General features: G+C 39.9%; 1 long non-coding RNA gene across 1 annotated transcript in view; it reads left to right on the top strand.

Moving 5' to 3' along the window:
* Positions 1-18,554, top strand: part of LOC110390134 — a 58,646-nt gene extending 40,092 nt beyond the window's left edge. Inside the window, exons 7-10 of the long non-coding RNA XR_002433584.1 lie at positions 3,446-3,544; positions 4,227-4,328; positions 13,046-13,176; positions 15,207-18,554. This is a non-coding gene — a long non-coding RNA (uncharacterized LOC110390134). The remainder of the gene's footprint in view (positions 1-3,445; positions 3,545-4,226; positions 4,329-13,045; positions 13,177-15,206) is intronic.

The raw sequence follows: 19,915 nt of genomic DNA on the forward strand, positions 1-19,915 counted from the left end.
CTTCTATAGCTTCACTTAAATGTATATGAGATCTAAATACAATCTTCCACTGTGAGCTCTGTAGCATTGGTGCTCTGTATTGCTTCTTTATGTCATGTTAGTGCAAAGTGACAGTAATCCATGACTGAACACTTTTGGTGTAAGTGTACCCTAGAATTTAAGGTTTTGTTTGTTTTTTTTTCTTGAACAATAGTGGGAAGGCTAAGCCAACTCCATCAATTTAACATAATCCTTGTATTCTGGATGAAGGAGAAAACAACTGAACTCCAGGGCAGATGCTTTTACATTTTGACTAAAAGAAGGCATACATGTATATGCAGAAGAATACTAGTGATCAGGACACTGTATTACAATCTAAGGCTAATATCACTTAATAAAGCGATGCTTCCGCTTTGTTGGATACTATATTATCTGATAACAGTTCATAATCTCCTTTTCTCAAATCTAAGTACATTATTAGAAGTGATGGATTATATGGCTTTAATATGAGATGCATGAAAAGCATCTACATCACTCATGATGTTCTGAAGACTGAGTATGCTTTTTAAGGAAATATCTTCACTTCCCCTCTCTCCTCCTAGCTTCTTGCTAAGACTGAACTTTCGATGCTGTTTTCACTACAAATGATGCTATAAGACCTTCCATGCAAAAAAAAATTAAAAAACAACCTTGTCCTAAGCATTTTGACTTCAGCTATACTGCTACTTTGATTATAGAACATTCCCATTTAATTGAAACAGTACTTAGTACAGTACTTACATTTTAATTGAAACAGTATATAGTTTACTTATTTTTAGACAATAGTGTTCTTTTTTTCATGACTGTGTGAAAATTCTGTGTGAATTTTCCATTGCTTTTCAGTGAAAAACTGAGTCTCCAGTTAAATATTCCATATTTGTTTTTGAAAGTTTCTGCTGCTCATGAAAACATCCCAAGATCAAGCTGGAGATGTTAATGCAGTGAAATACTTGCCTTGTGCTTGAGATGTAGCTTTGATGACCGATGCTGACTTTTCTGTGAGCCACGCTTCCCAACCTGACTTAACTATTCAAGATACCTGCTGGCCTTGAGACCGCCAGAATCTTTTCCACAAGGAAGACTTCTGCACAGATTCATAAAGTTGCCATTAGGAAAAATGTTCAGCTCTGAACAACAAGTGCTACGTACAATATCAAAGACTTCCAAATTGAAAAATATTGCTTTGGAGTTTTCCAACCCAAACTGTAGAATTTCTCTGAGGAGAAATAGGGAATGAGAGAAGGAATGCCATGGAAAATCAGCTTGATTAGTACTATCACATTTGATTTCTAAGCCAAGACAGTCTTAATTAGTGGAAGTCTCTTAATTTTGGTTCGTCACCCCCAGAACAGTCTGATAGTTTCCTATTAGTTGCATTCTGCAACCATCAGTGGAAAAGTTAGTTCCGCATCTGTGGGAGAACGTGCTCATCTCTGTTGAGCTGTTCAGCCCAGCTGGGAGGGGAAACATTTATCTGTCCTCTCAAGGTCTAAACTGGGTGAAATATGAACAGATAGATAAAAGGGAATGGAGATACAACTAACAAAGCTCTTGATTCATAAATCAAGTCTTTGTGAGATGGATTAAAGAGAAGTACTATGCACAGAAATACCAAAACTACCTTTTAGGTGTATTTTTCAGAGCAGAATTCACTAGTGAATGAAGAACTTCCTATGATTCTGTGACTATCAATTAATCACATCATGAAAGTTGTAGATCTCTTTAAACTGTGTACAAAGATATGTGTGATTTGAACACTCATGACTTCTGCATTTCTCATACCCTATAAATGCATAGGAGGAGGGGGCAGGTACTCTGCCTTGAGGTCCTTGCATTTTCTGTGTTTAGGTTTCTGTGTTTAGCTTTTTTGAGCTCTGTGGAACTGTTGTTCCTTATTCCATGGCCAAATAGATGAAGCTATTGTACCATATCTCCTTTTCTCCTACATAGCTCTCAGGCATCAGGCTGCATCATGTGGTGAGCTATGCTAATAAAAAAGCAGTTATTGCATATGAGATCTACTTGATTAGTTTAGCTCTGCTCTGCTTTCACTGTCATCTGGATTTGTAATTTCCACCAGCTGACTCAAGCAAATATTACGTTTATATTCCCTCTTATATACTCTGAAACCTTGGAGTGAAAAATGTAGGGGTAGCTCAGTTACTAATACAGATTTAGATTATATAAAGGCATTCGTGTTTAGATTGTGATGGCTTTCTTCAGCATTTTAGGTTCATCACTGTTGCTTTCTGACGTACCTTATATAGTCAATTTCAAATGTACAGAGCAGTGATTCCGCTGAAAAACATGACTGTATGACAATCACTTATAATGAGATTTGTATTTTTCACTGTTTCGTCTAGCTGAGTATATTTGTCATTATGCTTTTATTTGTATTCTCAACTGGAAAGACTCATGAAATAGGAGACAAAAATTCCTGATAAAGTACTACCTCTTGTTCTGTGTGCAACAATTTTATCTGATCTTAATTTATGCTTCATGAGCAATAGGGAGTAAAGTATCAGATTTCTCTCTGTCTGGACCACTCTGATTATGATCTCTTCTTGTGAAGATAACTCTTCCAAAGGAGCTGCAATCCTTCACTGTGAAATTTACCATATACTTTCCAACTACTTGATACATCCACTGTCTGATTAATAATCTTTGGTGCCTGGCTATAAATATTACATGTTGGACATAAACCTTTCTTACCATCTTTTTTTTTTTTTTCCCTTTACATAATTTGGACAGCATTACCTAAAACCTTAGTTTCTTTTTTTACAATCTCTTTTGCTGTTTGTCTCATAATCTACTCAAAATATACCACTTTCTTTTCATTATTATTTTAGAAAAAATGTCCGCATATTTCTTTCCTGTTCTACCTTCTTTGCAAAACCTGTCTGTATGAAGAGAATACACTTAATTTGCTTTAAGAAATTCCTTCAATTACCAGTCACTCCCTCATGTACTTTAAATAATATTTTTTATCATTATATATTCCTATTTCATACAACTCTTGATGGCTCTTTGCCCATCCAGTTTTGCTTTCCGGTGGCTTCTCTTCTATCAACAAAATGCATGTGCAGTAAAAGTCCGGTACAGCTGCTGATCTGCAAGGCCTGCCCCATAGGCCATTATCAGACAGCAGCAGACAAGTACTCTGAGAGGTTAGAACCCGCCCACTTTCACTTCACACGCAGCATTTCCACTGAAGTCCCAGTTCCCTGGGGTTAAATGCCAAATGAAAATGCCCCCTTTCCTCTGATATATGTATCTAGCTGTCATGGTTATGTAGGAGAAGTCTGAAACACAAGTTGTTATAAAAGCAGAAAAGTCAGAAAACAGCTATAAAGCTTACATTTTTTGTGTAGTATCTTGGAGAACTTGGAATTTTTTAAGGTGACAGACAATACTGTGTCCTTGACAGAAATTTCTGGAGGTGAGTTAGGAGACCAGCACAGCAAATGATTATCTGTGGCTGTTCCTGCTACTGGTGCCTGTGGACTTCAAAGAAAAAAAAATCAAGGTATGTAAATAAATCATAGGAGCTCAAGCTTTAGATTATAGAAAGAAAAGAAAAGGGACAAAAACCAACCCTAAAGCCTTTCTGTTATGAGTGACAGAACCTTTTCAAACTTCATCATCCTGAATGCTTGGCTAGAAGAGCAGCTGGGCTTCAGGAACATGTCATATACTTTCCTTCCCTTGTTCTTATTTAATGAAAATATTTGGATAAAAAGGGATCCTTGTTTCCCAACAGTTCATCCGCCTCTCCTGTTTATTCTCTACCTGGTGTCATAGTCCTCCAAGTTCTGGCAGTGTAATAATCTCCACAGCAGTCCTGCTGTGATGTCACAAGCAGGGGATTAGGGTTTCAGATTTTTAATAAGTAGAAAAAGAAATATGAATACTTAAACAAAGGCTCTGTCTTCAAGTAAATATCCTTAGTGATGTACCGTGAGGAAAGAAAAATAGAGGAAATCTCTAATGTAAAGCTGAACTGTATGAGAACAGTATGGCTTTTTCAAATTTTTCCACACCCCAGATGAACTTCAGGAATGACGCTGCCTTTTGTATTTATACTCTATTAAGGGGCTGGTTCTGTGTTTCTAGGCAGAAGAACACCTTTGGCAAAATTTCAGATTTAAGTGAATTATATTTTAATGACCTTTGTGAAATGCTGAATGGCAGAATCCCACTTAACACAGGTCTGGATTCCCAAAATGGTGCGGAGAGGATACCCTTCAGATGGACACAGAGCAAGGTGGATATGACATGGCCTGGGAAGAGCAAGACAGCACTACTGTAACGTATGTTTTGGGCTCGGGGCTGTGAAAAAAATGTGATTCTAGGGAGGCCATTATTTACATTCATCTCTAAGGTTATTCTGACATGTATTGTGGATTGCACATTTCCCTAAGATAGACAGGTTTGTCATATTGGGTGGGTTAGTCAAATACATAAATAATTGAGCTTGTACAATTTTAATTAAAAGTACTATGAAGCAATTAGAGTTTGAAACCATGAATGCAAATCTCTAGGTATATCTTACATATCTCTGATGCAGGTTAAAATAATCACTCAGAGACAGATTGTGTCATCAGTCTTCCCACAGGGTAGTTGTTTGTTCTCTAAGTAGTGCCTTCAAAATAGAGCAAAATCTGTTCTACATAGCTATCAGCAACTGACCAGGTGTCAAGTAAGGACCCTCCAAAAACTGTAGAGAATGCTTCCTTATTTTCTCATGTCTTTTATCTATCTCCAGAACAGTATTTCAGTGGTAGCCATCCAAGACATGGCTTTTCTCATGACTTCATAGACAAGATGACTGCAACCAACAACCGTAGGTACAGTGTTAGCCTGGGGAAATCTGCTCTCATTCCTAATGGAAGAGGAACTTTGCCTGAGACATAAAGATACTGAAATAAGAAGCTAAGTCTTAATGCCTGCAAAAAATAACATGCTACTTTTCATGGGGCATAACAATGACATATTCAACTGCACTCTTACAGATTTTTATTTTTCTGCAAAAGGAGCAGTGCACATTTCAAAAATACTGATATTTTACATCATAATTTTAGTTTCCCAACAGTGATAATGTCTTACATGAAATGCATCTCAGCAAAGCATAGAGCGGCTTCCTCCACATGTAGATTTCTTATGTTCTGAAACTTATTCTTCTCTAACTTACATTGGAGTAACAGAAATCTACTGAGGATCTACTCTGAGGGAAAAACATGTCCTTGATACCTAGTGTCTTGCTGGGCAATGCAGTCTCTGTCTATATATATATAGCATTTATAGCATATATACAGAATTATATGCCAGTTCAGAAGTCAGAGCAGGGTGTAAGGGCAGTATGTTCTGCTAGCATGACTAACCTCCATGGTTCTAGTCAGCCTTGTGATAGAAGCAGACAAGAAGCATGCTGTGTTGCAGTATGTTGCTCAGCGCTTCCAGGAGCTCCCTCATGTATCCCTCTGTATCACTGGGCCAAGTGGTCTGCCTACCTGCATGGCTTCATTCTGATTTCCAGTTTAGAGTACAAGACATACACACCTGATAACCTATCTGCTACTAAGGAAATGAATCCTAACTTTCAGAAAACAGACTACAGTAACAGAAAGTAGCCCCTGAGTGGACTGGATAAACAGACTGCTACCATCTAGTTAAGCAGGTTTTTAAGATTGCATTTCTTGTGTACATTAGTATTATGTGGACAAATTAGTAATACCATGATGTGTTTATTTACGCATGCCTGTAGCAAGTTATTCTGTAATATGTCCATGCAGTGGTTTCATCTGCATATACAACAACTACAATTACATTTGTAAATTGTGTCTTCATGTACACATGAGGGATAACTGTATACACAGCATTTCCATTACTTAGCCTATGCATTTTTTCCTGTGATATTTTATCCTATTTACTTATCCACTCAATTTGCATAAATGTACCTTCTGGGTGAGAGCTTTTGTAGCCTGAAAATTTGTTCTTATCTACACTGCAAGATATGTTTGCTGGCATTTGTACAGCTTTATCTATACATTGAGTTGTCTGATCTGGAAATGTCATGACACTTAAACCTTCTCTTTATTACAGCTTCTATTCCCAGCAGTCAGAGTGCAATGCCCTTCTTAGCTGAGATATTTCATCCAACAACTCAACTATGGCAGCATGGGATAATCAGACAAAATTTTCCATAACTTTTGAGGGTACTTTTCTGGTTTTCTGGATTCTGGTGCTGCTGTAGATGGATGCTTAAAATGCTTAACTCCATTTGTTCAATGTTTGACTGTTTTTCCATACTCCGTGTTAACTGTAGTTCTGTAGACTATGCTAAGATAGCCAGGGAATTAAAAAAAAAAAAAAAGGAAACCTTAATGTCACTAGGGTATCTGAGGGCTTACAGGTTCCTTTATTTGTTTTCTGTTTTTAATTTTCTTACGTGAGAAATTAATTTCTTGCTATAAGAAGTGCTGTGTTAAAGGCAAGGAGGGAAGGGTAAAAATGATAGCTGAGGTGAATACTGAAGTCTCATAAAATTGTTTTCTATGCTATGTCTCCGTGGAAGCATCTGCTATGCATAGCAACATTTCACAGTGACATGTGGTTCCAACTGCACATACATGGCCTTAAGCCAGAGGTTAAAGAACCTTTGTACAGGCACACACTGTTGGTGTAATGGATGCCACCACAGCTACCATTTTCCTTACCAGCTCCTCCCAGTATCTATTGTGTATACCTAAGCAATCACAGTACTTACTTTCTGCTCAGAGAGCAGGATGAAGTAGGGAGCCCAAGCTCAGCAGAAAGGGGGAATTCATTGAGGTATCTGAGTAGTAAGCACATAGTTGAGCATATGAAACATATCCCAGACTGAGTGAAGCTAGAAGGGACAATAGCTTGAGACTGTGAAAGGTGAATGATGACAAGCAGGCATGGTACCGGAGTCTAGAGTCCAAAGCTGCACAAATAAATGTCTATGAGAGAAGAAAATAACTTACCTGTCTTTCTTTGTATTGTACTTGTGCAGATTGTATCTGTGAAACCATCACTGCAACCATCAAACACAGCATATAGCCAAAATACATAGTTAAAGCCCTGATCTACTACTACTAGTGAAGTCCTATAATTGAAGGAAATTCACTATAGAACATGGGAATTTTTTGTTCACATTAACCAACTTATCAGACAGTAGTGAAACAGTTGTGTTAAAGTCCCCGCAGTTTTATAATCAGATCTGGGAATCAAGAAATGGGATTTAGCATGCTGAGTGGGCAGAAACACTGCATTTTTTTAAACAACACAAAAAAAAATAACTGCAGAATAAATTTCTCACAGTGCTGAGAATTGCAAAGTATTTAAAACAAGGATCCTCTTTCTGCAATAACACATCTGCAGGTGCACGCGGGCGAGGTCTTTCAGTAGAAGTCACAGTGCAGATTTTTCTCAATTACGGGCAATGCAAGAGTATGTGTTTAAAACGTCATGTGGGCTTCCATGATTTTAGAGTGGTCTTGGCTTGGATTAGCCTGCTATCATCAATTTCTATGCCAGCAGGATACAGTTAACTCATTGTTCCTGAACAGTTAGGCTTCAAAACCACTGCTGGTGCCTCATGGGAGGCTGAGGTGCTACGCTGAATAAAATGTTAGCCTCTGTAGATGTGTTCTGATGCACTGCAGGTCAGCCTGCTAATTGTATTTGAGTAGGGAAAGTGAGTACTGCAAGCTACGCTTCAACTCTGAATCTGCACAATCCATGCTCTCCAGAGAGGAGACATCTACATTCTCACCTTCCCTTTTTTTGTGGGATGAGGAGGCAGTATAGAACTCACTCTATCATTTCTGCTACTTTCTGTTTCTTCTTTATTTGAACTTTAGTACAATGTTGTTCCAGGAACAAGGTTTAACTTAATGTAGTTTCAAAATTTAATGTGTATAGCATCCTAAAAATCTTGAACATTGAGTATTTCTCTGTCCTGCTATGAAATCTCTGCAGATTTCATAGGACTGGATGGAATGGGGATATTTCCCTTTTCTTTGCCATAATACTGCTGCTCGCTTCCAAAGCAGCTGCATTTCAATGGCTGGGCTTGCAAAATTTTAATAACTTTTTGGATAAAACAGTTAAATATTAGTAAACATATGTAAAGTAATTTGGAAATCCTACAGCCTTTGTAATAATGATAGGCCCTTAAACTGGACTTTGTCTGCAGGTTCCACTGAGGAAGAAATGACTGCACACCAGGCAATTCTGAGAGGTGCAATGCTTCTGCAAGGCAGAATGAAGTTGTTACCTTTGGCAAGGTTAGAAGTCCTTCATAAAAAGTTAAGCCTTGGATGACCAGAAGATCTGGATTTAGGCTATGCAATTCTATCACAATCTGACAGCTTGTTCTGGAGGTAGCCCTTCACTGGCAGCTTCAAGCATTCCTGAGAAAGTATTGCTTGAACTAGCTATAGATCAGTAGAGAACCACTGAAAGCTACTTGATGAAAGTTTTCTGGTGGTTTCAGTGAGAGTTCAAGTGGGACACTAAGGCCAATCCCCTAAAGGTTCTTAGCATGAGTTCTACCTAATTTTCTTCTGATTTCAGCGAGCTTGCTGAGTGTTCAGAACCTGCAGTGATTTAGTAAGTAACTAGTGGTGTCCAGCTCATAAGAACAATAAAATACATTCTGTTTTGCCTCCCTACCTGCAATATTGATGTTTTGATACATTTTTATGAAATATCTCTGTTTTTATAGGCTGATCAAGTAGAGAAGATACTTTCTCTACTGGTATCTTCTGTAAGTCTCCTGCACCACCAAATACTGAAGGAGCAAAAACGTTAAATATTGTCCTAACTGTAGAAATAGAACTGATTATATTTTCTTTCATTTTTTGTTTTAAGAGTTTGCTTCCATAACCTAGCATTTTACATTTTTGTTCCTTTTTTTTGTTTTTGTTTTTTTTTGTTTTTGTCAGAGAGTAGTGTGTGAAAGTCTTATTTAACTGTATCATGGTTTGATGCCATAGGAGTACTGTTACCATTTTTTTTATCTTTGAATGATCAGTTTCATGGATTTATTCTTTAGTAACCTGTATCTGATTGTAAAAAAGAAAAAAGAAAAAAGAAAAAAATCAGGTAAACTTGTGCTCTTAGTACATTTTTATTAAAATTAAGGATAAATAGAAATATCTGGGCTAAATATTTTTATGAAAATATTTTCTTGTATTTGCCTTAGTTCAGAAAATGTAATTCTGCAGCATTGTGCTAAAGAATAAGAATTTGAAAAATGACTTTCAATTTTCTATTTCCAATGATGAACATGAAAGGAAAACCAAATTTCATAAACGAGAACAGTAATTTTATGAGCATTAAACCATAGTAATATATTTTCAGTTTGCTATTCACGTTTTCTTTTTAATTATTAATTGGAAAATATATTATTGCTTTTTTATAAATACATATAGAGCTGATGAAAAAGCTTCAGGCAGTCTTCAAATCACACTTGCTAAAATTACACAGCAACCTGATCTCCTTCCATGATCGAGTGACCCGCCTGCTGGATGAGGGAAAGGCTGTTGCCATAGTCTACCTAGACTTCAGCAAAGCCTTTGACACTGTCTCCCACAGTATTCTCCTGGAGAAGCTGGCAGCCCATGGCTTGGACAGGTACACTCTTTGCTGGGTAAGGAGCTGGCTGGAGGGCTGAGCCCAGAGAGTGGTGGTGAATGGAATTAAATCCAGCTGGTGACCGGCAATGGGTTGTGTTCCCCAGGGGTCGTTACTGGGGCTTGTCCTCTTCAATATCTTTATTGATGACCTGGATGAGGGCATTGAGCACACCTTCTGTAAGTTTGTAGATGACACCAAGCTGGCAGGAAGTGTCGATCTGCCTGGGGGTAGGAAGGCCCTACAGAGAGATCTGGACAGGCTGGGTAGCTGGCTCTTGGCCACTAGGATGTAGTTCAACAAGACCAAGTGCCGCGTCCCACACTTTGGCCACAACAACCCCAGCCAATGCTACAGGCTTGGGGCAGAGTGGCTGGAAGACTGCGTAGAAGAAATGGACCTGGGAGTGTTAGTTGACACTTGGCTGAACATGAGCCAGCAGTGTGCCCAGGTGGCCAAGAAGGCCAATGGCATCCTGGCGGGTATCAGAAATAGTGTTGCCAGCAGGAGTACAGAAGTAATTGCCCCTCTGTACTCAGCACTGGTGAGGCCGCACCTCGAGTACTGCGTCCAGTTTTGGGCCCCTCACTGCAAGAAAGACATTGAGGCCCTGGAGCGTGTTCAGAGGAGGGCAACAAAGCTGGTGAGGGGTCTGAAGCACAGGCCTTATGAGGAGCGGCTGAGGGAACTGGGGTTGTTCAGTCTGGAAAAGAGGAGGCTCAGGGGAGACCTCATAGCTCTCTACAACTCCCTGAGATTGTGGTGAGGTGGGGATTGGCCTCTTCTCCCATGAAACAAGTGATAGGACTAGAGGGAATGGCATCAAGTTGCACCAGGGGAGATTCAGGTTGGATGTTTGGAAAAATTTCTTCAATGAAAGAGTGGTCGGGTGCTGGAATGGGCCACCCAGGGAGGTGGTGGAGTCACCATTCCTGGAGGTGTTCAAGAAACTTTATGATGTGGTACTAAGAGACATGGCTTAGTGGGGAAATATTGGTGGCAGGTGGACGGTTGGACTGGATGATCTTGGAGTTCTTTTCCAACGTTGATGAATCTATGATTCTAAGGAATTAAGTCATTGCTGAAATTTGTAAACCTTTTACTGAGTAACTTCAGAAGCATGAGTTATCCTTTAAATTAATTTTTTTTTTTTGGCTATTATTTGACTAATTAAGGAATCCAAACAATGTCAAGTTCTGAGCAATCACAGAGCTAAACACAATTCCTGTCCTTCAGAACTTGCTGCTTCAGAAACATACAAATTCAACAGATGAACCAAAATAAGGTGCATCTGGATCCAAATCACACCTGGTGACCTCAGTGTTGTTACTTAGTCAGTTGTAACAAAGCCTATTATTACTGAGAACAGAGGTGCTGTGTTTTTGCAAAGCTGCACAGAGGTTGTTGTTGAAAGTCATTCTGCTTTTGCTCAGGCATTGAAGCTCATCTGAAACTTTGATTGCTGAGTCTCTGGCTAGTAGAGTAATGTAAATAAAATGCAGTGCTGCAATGTCAAATATTGTGAGGCACATTAAAGAAACTAGAAAACCTGAGGCTCAGAATTTCCTTTGTGTGTGTGTGTGGTTGGTAAGTATGCTGTTTTAATGTACTATAATTCTTTAATTATATCTGCATTACTATGCATATGTGTAACTGCAATATAATTAATTTTGAAATGCTTAATGTAATAAATAGCTCAAATACATGCACTTATTCATAACACAGAACTGTCTCCTACATATGTATGAAGAAAAGAATATTAAAAAAGCTAAATATCCTCATGACTGTTCCATTATTTCTCTTTACTGTAGAAAGTTCTACACCAATTTATTCAGACTATAACATTGTAAGGCATTGGACTGTGTTCCTTTTATAGGTAAGGAACATGAAAGTAGTAATAACAATTATGGTTAGAATATTAGTGCACTTCAGTGAGTTACCCACATATCCAAATACCATGCAGTTAAGAAATTCATAATATGATCAGCAGAAAAAAGCGTAATGCCTTCAGTTACAAGGAATTTTGTAGTATGGAAATTAGTCATTTTATCTAAAGGAACCGGGAGAAATACTAGAACTCTAAGGCTAGTCTTACTTTTAGGGGGTTAAGTGTGCGTATTTCATAGTTGCCTGTGGTAGAAGAGTTTTTAATGTGTGATAATTTGATCTGGAAAGACCACCAAGGTTATGCGTTATTTTTTCTAGAAGAAACGCAAATGACCTCTATGAGCTAAACTTCCTTCTTGAGCAAGCTGTTATGGTAGATTGAATGCTCGCTTAGCACTGTCAGAAACCTGAATGAAACAACACATACATATTTCTTTATCACCAGCAGCAGACATGCAAAGGTTTTTCAGATGCTATGCTTGTCAAGTAGAATATACTGCAAGAAAGAAAACGTGTGAGAGAGGACATATTTTAACCATTGCTCTGAAACATTCCCATAGTGCTCCATTTGCAGCTTTGACTGCTTTATGTGTCACAAGGAAGGATTCCCACTTTTTATTACTGTCATCTTCTTTGGACAATGTATTCAGACTGATAGTATTAGGGAAAAAAATAATGCCTTAATATCATTCATAATTCATAAAGAAGAAGATATTAACTCCACTGTAGTATCAGGAGAATTCTTTATATTGCCCTTCAATTCAAACTCTACTCTATGAAGCAAGGAACATCTTCTTAGAATCATGGAATGGCTTAGGTTGGAAGGGACCATAAGGATCGCAACACTGACACACTTGATAATCTTGGAGCTCCCAGATGATCTAATAATGCAAGTAGCAATACTGTGAAGGAATAATTTTCTAATTTAACTTCAAAAGGAGGAAAGAAATCAGAAACCATTAAAAATCTTTATAAAAAGTGAAAACAAAACATTTTTCTGTATGCAACTGAAAGATTTCCTCTCACTCTTTTATTCTAAATAGTACTCATTTGTTAGCAATCATACTCAGATTTGACCTTCTAGGGAGGGTTACCCATATGCAAATGGCATGGCAAAGACATGCAAGATGTCATCTCTTTCTCTGTTCACAAGACAGAAGTGCTTCAGTTGTGATTTCCCATTTGCCAACAACTTTGGCCTGCGAAATTTCTTTAACCTGAAATGCTGGATGAGTTACTGCTGCTGAGCAGCACAATAACATGCTGGAATAGGCTGCAGGAAGGTGTTTCCCTTATTATTTGTTGATGAAACAATCAAGTCTTTACAGAGCAACATTCAACAACATACCATTGATTACACACTGTTTTCAGTGTAAAATATCACTGGAAGAATCCCACTCTTTCAGCAAAACTAATCACAAACCCCAAAACAAAAGAAAATGCTTGTTGACCTTTTTTTTTTTTTTCTTGACCACAGAGCATGTTGAATTGCCCAGCTGAAATAAAACACGGATATGGCCTTGTGTTTGAGATTGTACTGAAACTGGGATTACTCCAGAGCTCTGTTTGTGAACTTGCTACTAAGATAAGAAATGGCAGACAAAAAAGGTAATTTCTAGCAGAGTTTATTACTGCACATGTAAACAGGAAATGTTTGCAACATAGTGGCACAATTGTGGTTAATGTAAAGGTTCAGTGTGCATGGTAAGAAGGCACAGTTTTGCAACAAGGAGAAAGCCAGCTTCTGGCAGGGCCTGGAGCTTTCAAGGTGAGGAGCTCATACCACCGACCTTTATTTATTGAAGGTTTTGTGACTCATTGTATGTTGAAATGTTCAAAATTTCTTATAAGAAGTCCCGCTCCAAATACTATGTTAGAACATTCTATAAGAACAGATAAATTCTAAAAGCAATGTAGACTTTATTGGGCTTGAGTTTCCCACTGACACTGACTGCAAGCGTAACTGTACAAAGATTTTTTCACCTAATATTAAAAATAACAAAGCATTAATGACCTATCATCTTAAATGATCAAATGAAAATTACTATAATTGAACTGTAGATGTTAATGCATACAGAAATATAAGAGGAAAATGTCTGGTGGACTGGGAGAAACTGTATTTCCATAGAATATCCTTGAAGACCTTGTGCCTTATTTCCACATCACTATTCTCAGAGCCAGTGAATTGAAAAAGGAGTTGTAATCCTGACTGTGTTTTTGTTCCTGCTGTGATTTCCTGGGTTTAGCCTCCCTGAGTATTTATTTGCATTTCTGCTAAAGCTGAGTGAAAGCTGTGACTACCAACTGTATTAGCAGTCTTATGGATCATCCAATTCTGTGATAAACTGTAATTTCACATTTAGCTGGGGGACTGGCAGGAAATGATAAATGAAGCACTAACTAGTTCCACCACCGTCACAACATTCTTCTACCCAGCTGCTAGCACGCGGCTCTTATAAAGAGCCACAGAATCAGAATTTGTTTCTCCACTTTCCTCCAGTTAAGGAATAAAAGAAAGTGTTTTTCAAATAATCGAAGAAGTACAAATTATGGAAATCCTAAGTCCCCAGCAATAATTATTTGAAAAACTCACAAAACTTGCTATGGTAACCCAAGGGGCTGTTTTTCAGGGTAATTTGGATGCCTCAGTGCAGGGAAGCAGACTAAAAATTTTGTTACTTGCATTAATTTAGCTGCTTACATCCCTTTAAAAATCTGGCCTTCAGTCATGTATACTGCACTGAGCTGCCATGATACCTGCAGCCCTTCCATGCTGAGGGTATGTTATTTTTGAGTATGTAATAAACATATTAAGTAGGACTTTTTAGTTTGATATTAAAGGTTAAATCTACTTGGAGAAAGCTCTGTTCCTGCCAAATAGTTTTGCTTCTTCAGACTTGAACAAATCAGTTCTATTCTTTCTTCCCTAACATAACCTAGAATAGGTTGTTACTAGTTTGGTAAAATTCCACTCTAACACATAAATAATACTCAGTAACCTGACCTCAGATCCACGTGCAATTCCTACCCGAAATACCATCTTATCAATCTACAGCGTTACAAGAAGCAGCAATTACAATTGTTTTCCAAAAATTCTGCAGCAAAGCAGCAGTAGCCAATAGACTGTATTAACTACTTGCATTTTTGTTGTATCTATTTTGTCTTTCCTTCTCTTTTAACTAATGAGTAGAATGGGAATGGTTTGAAAATCCATGATATAAGGAACTTTTCTATGTCAAAATCTGCTTTTGTTTGACTCTGTGAGAATGTCAGAGATATAAGTACTGTATGTCCTCCATTTTTGTGCTTTTTCTGTTGAATGGTCCTTTGTTTAACAAATGCTTCCTCGATTATGGCTGCTAAAAATAAAAGCATACTTCTCAGGTATGTTACTTTTCAAGTTACTTTTTATTGTACAAAGCCTTAGCTTTACTCTGAAGTTATGTGATCTATTTATACGATCCACAGAAGATGCATTGTGGATGTACTTGTGTTCTTCATTCCTATTTGGATCTGTTACTTTCAATATGTATTTTTTTCTAAAGTTCTATGGGATGCATAGTTGCTGCAGACACTGTACTTATTTCATATCCTTTCCCTCTCCTTGTTTTACCCCTTTTGTTCTATATTATTTTCAGAAACTGGGTAAATGGTACGGAAAAAAATGGATACTGGATTTGCAGATCTTAGCAGTTGCTGATCTTTTAGAAGCTAGTAAGTTATCAGATTGAATATCTGCATTCTACTGTAAGTCCTTGAAATTATTCAATATCCATTCCAAACACCTCTTTGTCAATGTCACCATAATTGTTGGCTGCTTGCACTACTGGTAGCTACCTGTCTTCTTATACTCAGTATCAAAATATTCAGTTATAAAAAAAATAAGGTAAAAAGGAATTAGAACTCCTTAGATACAGCTGGTGTATGTTTAATTTCAGCATTTTTTTCCAGCAGGAAGCTACACTTGTCAGCACTGTTTGCAAGTTTTTAACCTGGTTTTTACCTTTCTAAGAACGTGAGTAACAAAGTGACTAGAGAAAAAGGAAATTTCTTATTTATGTCAAATCAGATTAAAGTTGAATTGACCATTTCTTTTTTAAGGCTTGTTTTAAAGGAAAGCGTTACAGGAGAGCTCTGTAGCAATCTCAGATCAGTGGAAAATAGAGAGAGTGGACTGTGTTTGATTCTGGTGTCGTCTACTCAAGTTTCATTGCAGCATGAGAAGATAAAACAACTGTAATGAACTTCAGAGCACAGTGAAAAGAAGATGCAGCAACTGGTAGCAGATTTTAAGTCCTAGATTATTCTGGTTGCTAACATCCCTCAGAAGTATTTACCAAAAGTACCAAATGGCCACAGTGCTTTGATAAATTCCAGAGAAACTTCCGAGATCTGGAATTTTCTTAATTGAAATTGCTGAGTTTAGAACATTACATAAAAACAGCTGAAGTTCATACTTTTCTCAGAAGGAAAAGTTACAGTACATATATTTCCCAGGACTAAAAAGAACTTCTTTCTTCTTTGTTATATCATTTAGACCAACAAATTTCAAAGCCAGATCAGAAAATGGAGCCTTAATGATAATTTTAATCACATAATTAGGAAGGTATCAATAACCTTGAGTGAGAGAGACGCGGTATCAGTTAAAATGGAAAGAATGTGGCAGTCACAGTCATTAAAGTGAGTGATGAAAAACAAACAATTATGCTAGAGTTCAAAGTTACTAAGCAACTGTATTTAAAGGAAGAAAATCAAACTCCATGTTTTTCTCTATGGGCGTTCCAGTTACTGAACTGACTGCAGGACTACTGCTAAGACATAAGTTACGCTGGGGCTTTTCTTTAGATGTGTTCTCAATTTTGTTACCTTTGTTTTTAATTTAATTTAATTCTGAAAGACATTTCATTGACACTAGGCAGAAAGCTCTGGCAAGAAGGAATGTGGCGATTCAGATGGAGTGCACACCTAGAGATGTGGCGGTTCAAGAATCTGTCTGCAGTGAGTGCCTGAGGCTGTTGTTGCCACTGAAGGGCAGCAGGGATTCCACCCGCGTGAGGTGCGAGCAGGAGGATGATCTGCTCAGTGTGCTGGCAGAGCTCAAGGAGGAGGTGGAGAGATTAAGGAGTATCAGAGAGTACGAGCAGGAGATAGATTGGTTGAGTAACCCTCTGCCAAACTTCTGAGAAAGACACCGGGGTGATACTTCCAGAGGGTGGCGGACCCCCTCCCACCCTGGAGTGGAAACAAGTCCCAGCTCAGCGTCATAGACAGCACCCATCCCCACCCACCTCAATTCCCCAGGTGCCCCTACGTAATAGGTTTGAGGTTCTGGAACTTGAGGAAGAGGTGAGTGAGGCTGCACTCACACAAGAGTGAGGAGGTTGTCAGGGGAGAGGCAGTCAACCTCACACCTCCAGACGGCCTCCGCCAAGGACAGAAGGGTGACTGCCGTAGGTGGCTCCTGCTGAGAAGAATGGTATGTCAGGTTGACCCTGCCCACAGGGAAATGTGCTGCCTTCCTGGGGCCTGGGTCAGGGATATTTCTAGGCAACTTCCTGGTCTGATTCTCCCCTCTGATTATTGTCCTTTATTGACAGTTCAGACTGGCAGCAGTGAAGTTGCTGAGAGAATCCTGAGGATTATCAAAAAAGTCTTTAGGGAACTGGGGCGATTAGTAGACAGAGCAGGCATACACGTCGTAATTTCCTCTGTCCCTTCAGTGGCAGGGAGGGATACTGAGAGGAGCAGGAGAACCCATCTCATAAATCTGAGGCTGAGAGGCTGGTGCAAACGCAAGTATTTTGGTTTTTTTGACCATGGGCCAGTTTACTTGGCACCTGGCCTGAGGGCTGGGGATGGGTCTTGCCTGTCTCAAAGGGGGAAACTGACCCTGGCCCCAGAGCAGCAAGGGCTCCTTGAGAGGGCTTTAAACTGGATATGAAGGGGAAAGGGAATAAAACCAGGTCCACTAGAGATGAGCCTAGGGGAACAATGACAGGATTGTGGGTGAGGCAAGAGGCTCAGCTGAAGTGCATCTACACCAATGCACACAGCATGGGCAACAAACAGGAGGAGCTGGAATCTGTTGTGCGGCAGGCAAACTATGACTTAGTTGCCAGTATGGAAACATGGTGGGATCATCCCATAACTGGAGTGCTGCAGTGGATGGCTACAAGCTCTTCAGAAGGGAAAGGGGTGGTAGTGTGGCTCTCTCTGTTAGAGGGAGCTTTGATGTTGTTGAGCTTGGGGCTGGGAATGATAATGTTGAGTGTCTATAGTAAAGATCAAGGGGAGGGCCAACAAGGCAGACATCGATATGGTGGTCTGTAACAGACCACCTAACCAGGATGAAGAGACAGATGAGGTGTTCTATGAACAGCTGGCAGAAGCTGTGCAATTGCCAGCCATTGTTCTCATGGGGAACTTCAACTTCCCTGTTATATGTTGGAAATACACTGCAGCACAGAAGAAGCAATCTAGCAGGTTTTTGGAGTGTATGGAAGATAACTTCCTTCTGCAGCTGGTAAGAGAGCCTACCAGGGGAGGTGCCCTGCTAGACCTGCTGTTCACAAGCAGAGAAGATCTGGTGGGAGATGTGGTGGTTGGGAGTTGTCTTGAACAGTGACCACCAAATGGAAGAATTCTTGATTCTTTGTGAAGTCAGGAGGGGTGACAGCAAAACTGCTACCTTGGAGTTCCAGAGAGCAGACTTTGAACTGTTCAGGGTGCTGGTAGGGAGAATCCCTTGGGATTGAGTCCTGAAGGGTAAAGAGGTCCAGGAAGCCTGGTTGCTCCTCAAGAAGGAAGTCTTAAAGGCACAGGAGCAGGCTATCCCCCTGTGCCGCAGGATGAGCCGGTGGGGAAGAAGTCCGGCGTGGATGAACAGGGAGCTTTTCCTGAGCCTCCAGGAGAAAAAGAGAATCTTCCTCCTGTGGAAGAAGGGACTGGCAACTCGAGGAGAGTACAAAGAAGTTATTAGGATGTGCAGGGAGAAAATTAGAAAGGCAAAAGCCCAGCTTGACTTGGCTGTTGGGGTAAAAGAGAACAAAGAACATTTTTACAAATATATTAACAGTAAGAGGAGGGCTAAGGAGAACCTCCATCCTTTACTGGATGCAGTGGGGAACGTGACCACTGAGGATAAGAAAGAGGCTGAGGTTATCAATGCCTTCTTTACGTCTGTCTTTAAAAGTCAGACCAGTTATCCTCAGGGTACTCTAACCCTGACCTGGAAGTCTTGGATGGGGAGCAGAATAACCCCCCCACGATTCAGGTGGAAACTGTTAGAGACCTACTACTCCACTTGGACTGCCACAAGTCTGTGGAGCTGGATGCTATCCACCTAAAGATACTGAAGGATCTGGCAGAGGTGATAACCAAGCTGCTTTCCATCATCTATCCGCATTCCTGATCAACCGGAGAGATCCCAGAGGATTGGAGGCTTGCCAGTGTGACTTCCATCTACAAGAAGGGTCAGAAGTAGGAATTGGGGAACTACAGGCCTGTCAGCCTGACCTTTGTGTCAGGAAAGGTTATGGAGCAGATCACCTTGAGGGTGATCACACAGCATGTGTGAGAAAACCAGAGGATCAGGCCCAGCCAGCATACGTTCATGAAAGACAGGCCCTGCTTGACCAACCTGATCTCCTTCTGTGATCAAGTGACCCACCTGCTGGATGAGGGAAAGGCTGTTGCTGTAGTCTACCCAGACTTCAGCAAAGCCTTTGACACTGTCTCTCACAGTATTCTCCTGGAGAAGCTGGCAACCCTTGTCTTGGACAGGTACACTCTTTGCTGGGTAAACAACTGGCCGGTGGGCCAGGCCCAGAGAGTGGTGGTGAATGGAGTCACATCTAGCTGGCAACCGGTCATGAGTGGTGTTCCCCACGGGTCGGTACTGGGGCCTGTTCTGTTCAGTATCTTAATTGATGACCTGGAGGAAGATTGTGGTGAGGTGAGAGTCGGCCTCTTCTCCCATGTAACTAGTGATAGGGCTAGAAGGAATGGCCTCAAATTGCACCAGGGGAGATTCAGGTCGGACGTTAGGAAATTCTTCTCTGAGAGAGTGGTCAGGCGCTGGAATGGGCTGCCCAGGGAGGTGGTGGAGTCACCATCCATGGAGGTGTTCAAGAAACATTTAGATGTTGTACTGAGGGACATGGTATAGTGGACAATATTGGTGATAAGTGGACATCTGGACTGGATGATGCTTGAGGTCTTTTCCAACCGTGGTGATTCTATGATTCTATGACTCTATGACACTTGGTAAATGTTTATAGCAGTACAAATCACAGCCCAGACAAACTGTGTGTGCATCAATTCCTGTCAGGTTGGCAAATTCCCTGAG

This window comes from Numida meleagris, chromosome Z (assembly GCF_002078875.1).
Source record: "Numida meleagris isolate 19003 breed g44 Domestic line chromosome Z, NumMel1.0, whole genome shotgun sequence".
NCBI classification, from domain to species: domain Eukaryota; kingdom Metazoa; phylum Chordata; class Aves; order Galliformes; family Numididae; genus Numida; species Numida meleagris.